Source organism: Rhinolophus sinicus, chromosome X (assembly GCF_036562045.2).
Source record: "Rhinolophus sinicus isolate RSC01 chromosome X, ASM3656204v1, whole genome shotgun sequence".
Lineage (NCBI taxonomy): Eukaryota > Metazoa > Chordata > Mammalia > Chiroptera > Rhinolophidae > Rhinolophus > Rhinolophus sinicus.
In genome coordinates this window covers 37,627,260-37,640,295 of record NC_133768.1, presented here as the reverse complement: position 1 = coordinate 37,640,295, position 13,036 = coordinate 37,627,260, and the positions used below count along the sequence as shown (strand labels likewise).

Sequence of the window (13,036 nt, the reverse complement as noted above, 5' to 3'; positions counted from 1 at the left end):
AATATTTCCTAACAAACACCCTCAGTTCAGTGTAGCCTTTCTATAAAGTCCAAATTGACAATTCCATGCAGTTCATGATGGTGTGTGTTCGTGTGGAATTAAAGGTCCCTATGAAGTTGCAGATTACTTTAGTATTATGAAGGGCACATTTGTCATGCTCATTAGGAAAATGAGGAGGTGCAGATGTTGAGTTTTTATTTATTATTGTTTTACTGGGGGATCCTTACTTCCATTATTTGTTTTAATTGTCTATACACCACTACTCTGCCTACTTTGCTTGAATGATGAAAAACAAATCCCAAACTCAGGTAGGACAGGAATTTGCTCTGGGTCTTTGTGATGTCCCCTCTTTAAAAGGAGGGAAATGGAGATTTGGTTTTGTAGATATTTAGTGCGTGCACCCAAATGCCAGGACCTTAAGGATAGAATCTCTAGGAGCATACTGTTTACTTGGGAAGAGATGTAAGTGTGTGATAGGTCAGGAAAGATTAGGGTGGTAAATGTAGTATGAGTTCACAGAGCAGGAAGCGGCTAAGAGCTACGGTCATTAGGGAAGGTTTCTGGAGGTGTACCTGCTTTGAGGTGCTTGGGTGTGGATGGAGAGAGGAAGACAACAGGGTTTTCAAGATCCCTGTGGATTGCTCACAGCCACAGATGCTTTTTCCTTCGCTCCAGCGTGAATTCATGGCAGATTTGAGGAAGTCTTGGTAGATAGGTTGAAAAGATAAATTGGGGTGCTTATGGCTGGTTTTAATTGACAATTTTGAAAAGCCAGCACAGTCTGTAGTTTCCTGGATTATTTTCCGTTCCTCACCTGTGATTAACAGAAAGCATACTGTACTAGTAGTGCCTTTATGTCAAAAGAAAGAATGGTGTCCATTTACTGATTTATTGTTTGAACAAAGAATTTGTGTAAGTTGTTTCTAAATAAATTTGTGAGAAATGATGATCAAATAACATGTGGAATAAAATTTTAATCCCAAGGTGTAAATGGCAAGTGTCACCTTTTCTCAGGAAGAAATGTGACCATGAAGGATTGGACTCATTTTATTAATGGGGTGGGGATATGGTCACTGTTTAAACCACAAACAAAAAAGGCGGAGCAGCATTTCTAGTGCATAGTTACTCATATTCTTGAGTGTTGCAAAATACCAAAGGGAGAAGAAAACCCGGGGGAGGGGGTTAGTTTGTGGTTTAAAAAATATAGTGACTAACTGACTTGTGCTGAGTAATACCAGTGAACTCATAAATGAGTAACAATAGTGAATTTAGAAAGGATATAAGTAAGAAGGAGAGCTATTTATATAAGTAAGGAGAGCTATTTAAAGTTTGCTATAATACAAAAGGCAGATGAGTTGGTCGCAAGTGAGGATTCCCTCTGGGAAATCTGGTAGTTCAGTTCACCCCCACCAAGTTATTTCTCCTTTATCTAAAGGAATCATCTTGGGGAACTTAAAGTTCTTTCAAGTAGGTCCTCCTCTTCCACTTGCTTCCCCGGGGGGAATTCTTGGCAGATGAACTTGCTTGTGGTTTTGCATTGAAGAAATGCCACAAGTGTCCAGTGGTAAGCAAGAACAATCAATTGATTTTAAAAACTGTTGGTGGTGATGTCTATGAACTGGAAGCAAAAGGTTTGTTTGAATTTATTTTCTTAGTTTTTTTCTAATCATGGTATAAAAGTATAAGAACTGACCAACAATCCTTTTCAAAAACCTAGATGCTATCTTCTTTTAAATGAAAGATTGTGTTATAAATTGCAAAAATACAACTGACCAAAATGTGACAAGACTGAAAAGTCTGTTGTGGAATGTTCAACTTAATCTGAGTGTTAATCAGAAAATTTTGGGTTTTCATCCTTGTTGAAACTACTTTTAAATGTTAATTTAGTTTCCTTGAATGGTATTTTCTAATACCATTTGACCCTGGACCAGATAAGGGGATTTACTGTCATTTTCTATCATACTGTCTTAGTTTTGTTGATATTATTGACTGGTGTCTTAGTCCCCATTAGACTTAAACTCCATAAGGACAAGGACACCATGTGAGTTATTAATTGTAATACCAGCACCCACTTAACCCAGTACCTAGCGTGTAGCAGGTACTTAATCATTCGGTTAAAGAAATAAGATCATGAATCATGCATTAAAGATGGATTCATCTAGCTGTGTGTTAGACATTTTGATGTGATTAATGATTTTTTTCTTAAAAACATATCAAACTCAGATAAACCTAAGATGACTGGATGTTTAATTTTTAGCTAAAATCTTGAAATGAGCTTATTTTACCATTTTTTTTTTCTAAGTTGTTTTTTTTTTTGTTGTTTGGGATTTCCATAGACTTAGGTCACTATGTGTGTGTGTGAGTGTAAAATTTATATGGAATATAAATAATATTCTACATATATATGGAAGATAATCTCATTCTATTCATTTGGGTAAGGCTTTGGATAAATATTTTTCCCCTTTTAGCCTGATAAATAAGAAAATTATCTCAAAGTGTGTGAATTTGAATGTCATGAGTAGAAAGGACCAAGCTTCAGGTTTCCTTGGTGAAGATACTATATAAAAGTCTTTGAACAATTAATTGAATGGGATTTATTTATGAGTCTATATATGCAAGTTGAGGAGTTTTGCTTTTTAAAAGAAATCTAATGGTTTAGAAATAATGAATTAATTTTTGTTAAAGCATATATTGTTTCCCTCAGTTTAATTTCTTCAATAAAAAAGTATCTTTGCATTTAAAGTTGGAGATAATTTAAGTAATTTTGTCTTAAATTTAACAGACCAATTTTTTATTTTATTTTACTTTTTTAATTAAAGTTTATTGGGGTGACAATTGTTACTAAAATTACATAGATTTCAGGTGTACAATTCTGTATTACATCATCTATAAATCCCATTGTGTGTTCACCACCCAGAGTCAGTTCTCCTTCCATCACCATATATTTGATCCCCTTTACCTCATTTTTTAGAGTTAGAGGCACTCAGAGCAGAGTCACATAACAGTTCCATCAAAACTGGTGGTAAGTTTAGATGAAGTTTAGAACACCAGAAAAAGCATACTGTAGAACTTTGTGTTGTATTTAGGGAAATTTTCATGTAAAAATTTTGCTTTCACAATTGGAGCAAATTGTATTTAAAAGGGAGTACTTTTTAAGACCCAATTTGATTATGTTCTATTCTTTATAGGTTTTGTTGGTATATGAGAATGAGAAATGAATGCAGAGATTTTTATGAACATTTTATTTAAGAATTGCCTCAGGCCTTTTGCATGACACTTTAATGCAAATTGAGAGTATCTCCTGTTTTTATATCTTTTGGTTTTGGCCAGGGCCAAGTGTTTTAAGTATTTTCTCTCTTACGTAGAATCACTGTTTCCAGTTCATTCTGAAGTACATTAAATGCTTATTCTGTAAAATTCAGAGATTGAATGTTTTCCAGTCTTAACTAAGTTTAGAACTTGGAAATAAGTTAGTATACAGCATGGCTATATTCATTTTGACATATAAACAACCCCAAATGGGTTTAATCCTTTTTTAAAAAATTAACATTAGCAATGTTTGAAGTATCATTCCTAAAATGAAACTTCAGAATGGAATGGAACTCGTTGTCTTGGGTTTATTAGAACTTCTCAGCAGAGAGCTGTGGCAAGTGGAGCAGCATGGATGACAGGAATGTTTTACAAGGAGGTTATTGAATGGACCAGGAAATGCTGCCACAGATAAATAAGGTGGGTGTGCAGAAGCCAAACCGTACAGGAACTGATAGACTCTTAGCTATTTGGCTTTAACTTAAAAAGGAACTTGGGTTTTTAGCTTTGACATAAAAAGAGGAATCTAGAAGTTATTGAATAACTAACCTTTTCATTTGAGCAGTAAAGGTCTTGAGGTGTTGAGTGTGAATCATGAAAACAAAGAGGAAAGCATTTCTTTACTCCTTGCTCAAAGTTACTCCTCTGGATCTTAAGCAGTTTTTTTCAAGTGTGCAGGAGGGTGGGGAATTTTTAATGGTCACCACTGAAGACAATGGATTCCTTGGACTGTAGAGATGATGGCGCACAAAGTAAGGGCTCGATAGATGTATTGAATGACTGAATTTATAAACCTTGTCTTAAAATTTTGGAAAGATAATGAAGCTTGAATCCTGGAAGAAGACGTTTCAAGGAAATAAAGCAAACATTATTTTATGCAATGAGAGTCAAAGCATAGAATCTATTATATAAAGAGATGGTGTCCAACGGAGCTGTAAAATAAGCTCAAGAAAAACTTAGTGTTCATGTGCAGGATGAAAGGTGAAAAGAGGTGTGTGAAGACAATAGGGTGCCATCTAGTGGAATCAATTCACTAGTGGAATCAAATCTTGTGTATTGTACTAAAAACTATTTTAGAAGATTCAGGTTCTTAATAAGACAGCTAACAAATTTATTTCTCAAAGAGTGGGTTTTTTACTTGTTTAGTTTGAACTGATCTTACATTTGCAGAAGAGTTGCAAAAATAGGATACAGAGTTACCATGTACCCATTACCCAGCTTCCTCAATCTAGCATTAACAGTGGTACATTGGTACGTTTATCGAGACCAGGAAATGAACAGTGGTACAGAAATACTAACTAAGCTACAGACTTTATCTGGATTTCACCAGTTTTTCTACTTAATGTCCTTTTTCTGTTCCAGGATCCTATCCAGGATCCCACAGTGCTTTTAGTCAGTCATCATGTCTCCTTTGGTCTTCAATCTGAGATAGTTCTTCAGTTTAAAGAATGTTTATTAAAAAATATTTCTCCTGAAATCTATGTAATTTTACTAACAATTGTCACCCCAATAAATTTAATAAAAAAAATAATATTTCTCTAGGGATTGTGGCTGTTGTAAAATGCATTTGATAATATAGGACACTTAGAAAATTAAAAGGTAGTTATAAAATAATTTGCTGTAGAATTATTTGTCCTGCTTATATAGTTTATTCCCCCCAAATCTTTAAAAATAGCTTTTTTATATTTGTAAAGTGCTTTATAGGTTTTACTTATTCTGAAAAGTAGTGAGAGGTAGGAACTAATCTTTGACAATTTTCTCATTTTACTTAAAAGGAAATTGAGCTATAGGGGAGTTTTATATTTTGCTTTAACTTGAACAGCAGTTTCATGCACACTGGCAGGTAGAAAAAAGGCTGACAAATTACACAGCAATTGAAAAGTAAGCCTCATTTTGCCAACAATTTTTATTATGACAGTAATAAATTTTAACATGAAAGAAATCTTCTAAGATTATACTGTCTAATAAATCAAACTTTTTGTTCTTTATAAGTCAGTATCTTAAATGCTTTCAAATGTTCTCAAATTATTTGTCACATTTAAATATCATATATTTACCTAGTTTTTTATATTACATTTTGTGTTCACCACCCAGAGTCAGTTCTACTTCCATCACCATATATGTTATACCTAGTATTTTAAAGTAGTAGTTTGATCTTCTATTCCAAGAGTTCAAAACTAACTTTTTGCTGCTTTGTATATTGAAACAAATATTTCTATTATAAGGTATTTTTAAAAATACAACTGATTTTCGGTCCCTGAACAATATCAATTTTTTGCCCCCAATTAATATAATGGTTTGAAGAATGATTAAAATTAGAAGGTGATATACAAATATGAAATATGAGAATAACAAATGGGAGAACACAGTTTGAGGCTTCTTTTATTGGTTTATGGCTTTATTACTCAGAATATTGCCTTTTTCACTGTGAGTTTATCCCTTGAATATAATGACCACAATGAACTCTTGTGTACCCAAAAGCACCAGAAAGGCCTGGAATTTCCACAGAGGATATAATAACATTTTCCTTTGGTGCTGCTCCACAACCATCTTTGCCAAATCAACTCCAATGTGGTAATGGTATATGAAATGAAACTGCCTTCTGAACAAAGAGCAATGATGCCGAGAGATCCTCCCTCAGCCAACATAGACACCTTATTCGGAAAACTCATCATCAGGTTGATGTTGGCATGAGGGAAGGATGGATGTGCTATGGCTTTAACATGCCAGCACCTATAATAAAGTAACCATGGTGCAGAGGTTGTAGGACATTGGGAAGCTAGTGTGTCTGCTTTCCCAGAATGCTTTTCTCTTGACTAGAAGATACTGTGTTACTTTTCTGTGAATTGCGTAATTGAGCCTTCTATATATTTTTTTTCTCAGCACATTTAATTTCTATCTTTAGTTATGTACGTTAGGTAAAGTTTTTTGAGTTAAAACGAACATAAAATAGAATTGCCTTGCCTTTAAGGCAACTTAGGGAACTAGAGAAATCACTCAAGTTTCTCACCTAGTATTAGGAACCCCTCCTCTCCTTTCATTTCCTTGAGCCCAGGCATCCCAACTGCTAGCTGGGCCACGGAGGGTGGGGGAGAGTTTCCTTTCAACTGGTGCTTTCTTTGCTGACAAAAAATATTCAGTGTGTAATATTTACTCATATATTTGTGGCTGCCAGGTATAAAACATGAAACTTAACCAAAGCCTTGGGGAGATAATAACCCAAGGCCAAGGACTTATTATTTTAGGCCTGTGAGCATTTGTGCAACTGAGCATTTTGCTGTTTGCTCAGTTGCTACCCACACAGGGGCTGGCCCTGCTAGTGTCTAAAGACATGTAAAGTACACAATGTAAATCTTATAAAAATGAATTATAAGTATGGTCTCCTGGAACATAGGGGACAAGCATTTTTCAGGCCTATGAATGAAAAGAGGCTTTCCAAATTAATCAATTTACGCAATGTACTACATCATATTACATCTTGTGAACTTAAGAGCTATGTGAACACATTCTGAAGTAAATGAGAGAAATACTTTGTTCACCTATATGCTTGTAAAAATATATGTTCATTCGAGATTGGACCCTTAAATAATTTTTACGTTAAGAAATTTATAGTAATGTTTAGTATGGTTGTGACTTTTTCATGATCATATTTTGACCAGTTAAAGCATTTTTTATTAGTTTCAGGTATACAAAACAATGTCATAGTTAGACATTTATCATTTATGTCCCTCACAAAGTGATAACCCCCACCCCTAATCTACTACCCCTCTGACGTCACATACAGCTACATTTCCACTGTCTCTATTCCTAATGCTGTACTCCGCTAGTTAAAGCATTTTTAATATTTTTGGTTCCCTTTGCATATTTCCTCTCAGAGTACATGGAAAACATTTATTGGTTCTTTTCCTTGCAGTTGTTTAAAATTAAAAATTTCTTTGTGCTTTTAGAAGAGCTCCTTCAAAATGGTAGAAGTTAGGCATTTTTTATGCGTAGTGTTGAGGTCCAAAGAAATGAATTGGAGTGAGAAAAGAGGGGTTCATGCTCACCTTAGAAATACTGAGATAGAGTTTCACTTTGCAGTTACATTTTATGTTAGTACAAATCCGCTTATTCCTAATTTTATTTCATTGACTCAGCGTAGGTGTTTCAACTTTTTGCTACAGTAATAGTTCCTCAGTTTTAAAATATTGACTTTTATCATTGCAAACCAAGAACATTTCAAGTAGTTATAGAACAAGCCTGTTTTAATGACTGAAACTGTTACTAGGCTGGTCATTGTTCTGTCCTTTTTTAATCCTTATGCACTGTGAGTGAGTGGTCTCTCTGTTTATCTACTCTGTACAGTTCTTAGTGCTTAATAAATACTGAATATTCTATAACTACATTGGGTTCCCAGAGCATGTAGCATCAGTTTTAAGGCCCACGAAAGTCTGTGCAGTGTTTAGTGAATACTAAGATTTTTCTGTGTTGGAATTTATGAAATATACATTTTTCTTCTTGTACTCTAAATACCCGATGCTTTTGAAATAGGCTGGTCTTGGTTATATACTGTTTTCATGACTGCCTCCATTATTATTTGAGAATGTTACAAAATGAAGCCTTTGCTGTCATGTTAATAACTTGATTATAATTTGAGGTTTTTATAATTTGCTTATATCACAAAAATATTTGTGATACATCCATCAGTGCTAAATCAGAGCACTCTCCTTCCTTTCCTTTCCTTTCCTTTCCTTTCCTTTCCTTTCCTTTCCTTTCCTTTCCTTTCCTTTCCTTTCCTTTCCTCTTTCCTTTCCTCTTTCCTTTCCTCTTTCCTTTCCTCTTTCCTTTCCTCTTTCCTTTCCTCTTTCCTTTCCTCTTTCCTTTCTGCAGGGCGATCCCCATGCAGGGATCGAACCAGCAACCTTGGTGCTACCAGCACCATGCTCTAACCAACTGAGCTAACTTGGCCATCCCCGGCGTACTCTTTTAAGCCTTGGATTTTCTTTGTGGACATCTTGCATTCCTACCTGTGGTCTAAGCAAGGGTGTTAGATTAGCATGCAGCAGTGGGTCCCGAGCAAGCTACAGACTCAATACTGTGCTCATCTTATGTGATTGTAACAACCACATACTTAGCAAGAGAGTTCCCAGCCTGTAATTTTAAAATATTAAAATTACATATTACATATTAAAAATATGTAATATTTAAAATATTAAAATCTACTTAAGATATTAAGACAGGCCTTGGCCAACATTAGAGAGGTTGTCTGGGAAATGGAGTGTCAGAAATTTGATTAAAAGAAGAGGGAAGAAATGTGATCTGTCCTGTTTGGGGTGAACTATGGCGTCTAGAAAATTTTCCTTTAAGTCTGCATTAACTTGTGTTATATTTTTTAAAACTTTTATTTATTTATTTAAGGGTGTTTTCCAGGACCCATCAGATCCAAGTCAAGTAGTTGTTTCAATCTAATTGTGGAGGGCACAGCTCACAGTGTCCCACATGGGGATCTAACTGGCAATCTTGTTAAGAGCACCGTGCTCTAACCAACTGAGCTATTCGGACGCCCCAACCTGTGTTATTTTTTAAACCCTTGTCCCTCTTACCCTTCTCAGGAACCACATATTAAAACACATGCATATTTGGTAATAAAATATCTGGCCTACAGGGTAGTAAGAGTGATTTCTGTGTTCAGAAAGAGAAGCATAGTGTTTTAGAATTAGCTACTTCCATCCCTCTGCTTTTTTTGTTTTAATTTTATTGGGGGAATATTAGGGAACAGTGTGTTTCTCCAGGGCCCATCAGCTCCAAGTCATCCTTCAATCTAGTTGTGGAGGGTGCAGCTCAGCTCCAAGCCCAGTTGCCATTTTCAATCTTTGGTTGCAGGGGGTGCAGCCCACCATCCCATGTGGGAATTGAACCGGCAACCTGTTGAGAGCTTGTGCTCTAACCAATTGAGCCATCCTGCAGCCCCTCTGGAAAATCAGTGTCAACTTGTTGTCTTCAATCTAGTTGTGGAGGGCGCAGCTCACTGGCCCAAGTGGGAATCTAATGGGCAGCTCTGTCGTTCAGAGCTCGTGCTCTAACCAGCTGAGCCATCTAGCTAACCCGTCTCTCTGCTTTTTTAAACAGATGGAGAAACTGAGTCCCGAAAGGTTGCAACATCCTTGAGGTTATAGAAAGGACTAAAGCAGCATATGGCTTATCTAGGAAAATGAACAACTTCTACTTGATTGGTGCCCTCTTGAAGAGAAATATTTTTGCTCAGCTTTCGGTGAGTATTGACTTTCTGATTACAGCACTTAAGATTAAAAAAAAATGTTAAACTTACATTGAAAAAAATACATGTGGTGTTTTCAAAATGGAGGCTTTCAGTAACATTTAGATCTATCCATATGTTACAGTTTAGGCCAAATTAACCAGCCAATTTCAGACCTATTTTTTTGGAAAGCTTAGGTATATATTCACTCAGTTTCTGTCAAATCACAGTTTATGAAAGTTATTTCCAAACGGCCTTTCAGTTGCTGGTTAAATTAAGGATGCTTCTCTGAGGAAGAAGTCATGTGCTCCTAATTCGGGCTGGCCATTCTTTCCTGGTACTCTATGCTGTGCCTGCCTTTCACTCACCTCTGAAGCATCATGCTCTCTGTGTCCTGACTGCTTCCTTTTTGTCCTCAAGTACCTGGCTTCTGGAGGGTCAGGGCCCGAGGGCTCAAGGCCAGGTGGAGGAACCCACCAGGTAGCTTTGTGTGCCCACCCACCACTGGAGAGTCGGTGAGCAAGATGCCTTGCTGGAAAGCTCCTCTGGGATTCCAGTCAGAAGCCCGGGTAGAGAATTCTTGCTGTAATTTAGTGGAAGGACTCATTTGTTTGGGAAGAAATGCAAAAAGTGACATGGATGACAGAAACCTCTACTTGGGATCCATATTTGAAGTCAAAGGAGAACAGGAGAGGTTTTCTCAAATTGTCATGGGTTTTTTCATTTGTTGAACACCTGTTGTGTACCAGGCTCTGAAACAGTGTTGCCACATTTAATCCTTACTGTGACACCGAGGAAGAAATTATTGGCCTTATTTTAGATATGAGGCCATAGATACTTAAGAGAGGCATTCAAGTCATTTGCCCAAGGTCACATAACTAGTAAACAATAGAAGGTATGCATTATTCTCACATGTCTGATTTCACCAAACCATACCAAGGAAAAATAATAAAATGGATGTTTGCTTTGATATTTCCTTTCTTATTTGCATATCAGTATGGATAACAAGATAGTGATTTTTCAGGGCATGTATTTTTAGTGTTTTGTCTGAGATTATGCATTTATTCAAAAAGCATTTTTGGCCTCCCACTAGTTGCCAGGCTCTGTACGAGGTGCTCTGGATACAGCAGTGAACATATATGAAAACAAGTATTTTATCAAGTGCTGAGATAAAACTAGAAGCTTTATCTGTGCATATTTCATATTGTCCCTTCTTTACTATTAAGGCATTGAAACACAGAGCCCTGGATTGATCATTGTCCTTTTCCCACTGACTCACAGAGTTTCTGAACTTGACAGTGTACTTGTGAAGTTACTTAGCCAGCTCTTGAAGGTGTGGGGGAAATGTGAACCAAACCATTCCATTAATAATTTTCAAGGAGGGAGATTTCATTAAGCCTTTGTAATACCCGCTACTTTAGACTGTATCTGTTGTGGTACTGAATTATTTCTGTCCCATCAGAGTTGGTTGGTATAAATAAACATTTTTAAAATCTTAAATGCTCTACCTTTAACAAATATAAGTACCTTCAGAGGTTTTGAAATAACAAGCTGTCATGCAGGATGTCAGGCGGGGTCTCAGCTCCTGCTGCCCACCTAAGGTGAGGCCAAAAAGGAACACCTACAGAGCCATGGATAGGAGAGTCACACCACTATAGTCTCGCTGGTGGCTGGGTTGGAGACACAGGAAGCAGGAGCCACACTATCCACAACCTGCTGTCCACTTCTCTCTGCCAACCAACCCCACTTGCTAGCGGCAATCCGCCGTGCTAACTGCAATCCGCTCTTGCTAGCTTAGCCACCATCTTCTTAGCAACCCCCATTTGCTGCTAGCGTAGCCATGGCAGTTATATTAGTGGCCAATGGCTCACTGGTTACAGCTGACGGGCAACTAGCCACAGCTGATGGCCACCCAATCACAGTTGATGACATTTACTACCCGAGTGAGTACTTTTCCACGTGAGGGTGAGAGCCTGGAAACTGCACTCCTGGTTCTGTTCTCACACAAGCCATGAGCCCAGGCAGGTGGTCTGTTACCAGTTTGGTACTATTGTGTTCTGAATCCTAACCTCTATGGTGACAGCTTCTGATAATTACTTCTGCTTTTCTGTCTCAAATTATTTGTTCAGTTTACCCCACTTATTAACAATGTAGTTTAGAAAGCTTCTGGGAACGTTTCTTCTAGCAGTTATCTCAGCCACTTGGTAGGTGACTTTACTTTTTTTTCCTTCCAAAAGGCTCTGTTCTTCACACAGAATCTTATACGTGTACCTACTTTTTCTTTTGTTGATTGTTATGGTTAAAAGAGCCTGACTTCCTACCATGTCTCCCCAGCAGAATAAGACCTAACTGGAAAATAAGCCCTAGCATCAGTTTCAGGATTATATCCCCTGAACATAAGCCCTAATGCATCTATTGAAGCAAAAATTAATGAGACCTGGTCTTATTTTCGGGGAAACATGGTATCAGTTCATGGGCTACAGACTGGAGTTTGGTTTATTAAACTCTCCCATGTGGTAACTTGCCGTTTGCATAGCTTAAATGATGACCACTTTCACCTCCAGTCTCAAATTGCATGATTGTATTTATCCCTTGAAAGTGTAGGGGAAAATCAGACACATTAAATGCTTCCATCATGAGAGTACCAGTTGTGGAGGAAATGTCTCCCGAAAGAATAACTTTGTCAAATTTTCGTAGAAGTTTCCCATTGAAAGTGTTTTATTTGTCAGTTTCTGAGGTAAAACTAGGAGCCTTATTTGTGCATGTTTCATCATGTCCTTTCTTCACTATTGAGATGTGGAAACATAGAATACTAGATTTATTCATTCCTTGCTCTGTAGAACTACCTGGTTTACTCATAGAGCCCCTGCTCTCTGAAGAGTCATGCTGGTTGCTGGAGCCACTTTCAGGGTCTTCGTGGCTCCAGGGCTATCTCCCCTAAAGTATTGGCATCATGCTTGGCTTGAGTCACTTCATACTGGCTCCTTCATCCTGGTCTTGGTCCAACAAAGCAAAGTGCCCATGGCTAGAATCGTGACTTTAAATGTCTGTCTTTTTTGTGTAACTCCGTAGTATACTAACGTGACATTCTCCTCCATGTACCTTTCTAAAATTGTGCTTCAGATGTACAACAAAAGCAATCTCTGGGTTGCAGACTTAACATGAAATTTCACTCAATCATCGAAATTCCCCAGTTTTCCAAGGTGAAATTTTTCTATTGGGATTACTATGACTGGAACTAGTAGTACACTGTGGTACTTGGGAAGATTTAAGGCAATGTATTTAGATTCCTTGCATTTCTTCTTAGTAACTTAACACTCATTTCCACTTTTAGTTATTTGTGTAATTCTTTAATGTCTGTATTCCCCACTGAAGTTAAAATTTCACGACGACAGAACCTGTCGTCACATTGCCTCACATACATAGTACCTGTCCAGTCAATACTTGTTTTGTTTGTAGAGAGCATTGTGCTGGGACCCTGGAACTGGGCTC

The 13,036-nt window shown here is 37.2% G+C and overlaps 1 long non-coding RNA gene across 2 annotated transcripts in view; it reads left to right on the top strand.

Annotated features, from left to right (window-relative positions):
- The window catches only part of LOC141569653 (uncharacterized), a 106,891-nt gene that overhangs the window by 36,410 nt on the left and 57,445 nt on the right, over positions 1 to 13,036 (top strand). The window contains exon 4 of one of the 2 annotated variants that reach the window (XR_012493365.1): positions 9,418 to 9,600. The exons of the other annotated variant lie outside the window; for it this stretch is intronic. This is a non-coding gene — a long non-coding RNA (uncharacterized LOC141569653). Of the gene's footprint in view, positions 1 to 9,417; positions 9,601 to 13,036 lie in introns of those variants that run through there. 2 annotated transcript variants of the gene reach the window in all.